This window comes from Microtus ochrogaster, chromosome 10 (genome assembly GCF_000317375.1).
Source record: "Microtus ochrogaster isolate Prairie Vole_2 chromosome 10, MicOch1.0, whole genome shotgun sequence".
Classification (NCBI taxonomy): domain Eukaryota; kingdom Metazoa; phylum Chordata; class Mammalia; order Rodentia; family Cricetidae; genus Microtus; species Microtus ochrogaster.
Genome location: NC_022016.1, coordinates 63,697,308 through 63,697,779, shown reverse-complemented (window position 1 = coordinate 63,697,779; position 472 = coordinate 63,697,308).

Sequence of the window (472 nt, the reverse complement as noted above, 5' to 3'; positions counted from 1 at the left end):
AAAAGTAACATTCAGAGGCCTCAGCTCCACAACCTCGGGAGGCAGAGGCAGGCGGATCTCTGTGAGTTCGAGGCCAGCCTGGTCTACCAAGGGAGTTCCAGGACAAGCTCCAAAGCTACAGAGAAACCCTGTCTCGAAAAACCAAAAAAATAAATAAATAAACAAAAGTGTACAGATAAAGTACAGAAATGTCAATGGGTATAGACACAGTACTATAGAGGATATTATGATTGGAGGTAGTCAAAGTTAGATAAGACAAAGCAGGAAAGTCATTAAGGGACCAATAATCTTGACCCCATCAAATTAGAACTTATATATTTTTCCTTTCCTTTGCTGTAGAAGGGACAGACCCTGTGTGTGTGCTTTGTGTTCTTGAGCAACACCCCAGCCTGCTTTATTCTGGTGGCCAGGCTGCTGCCACCATGGCCCTCTGTGAATTTATTCTGGTGGCCAGGCTGCTGCCACCATGGCC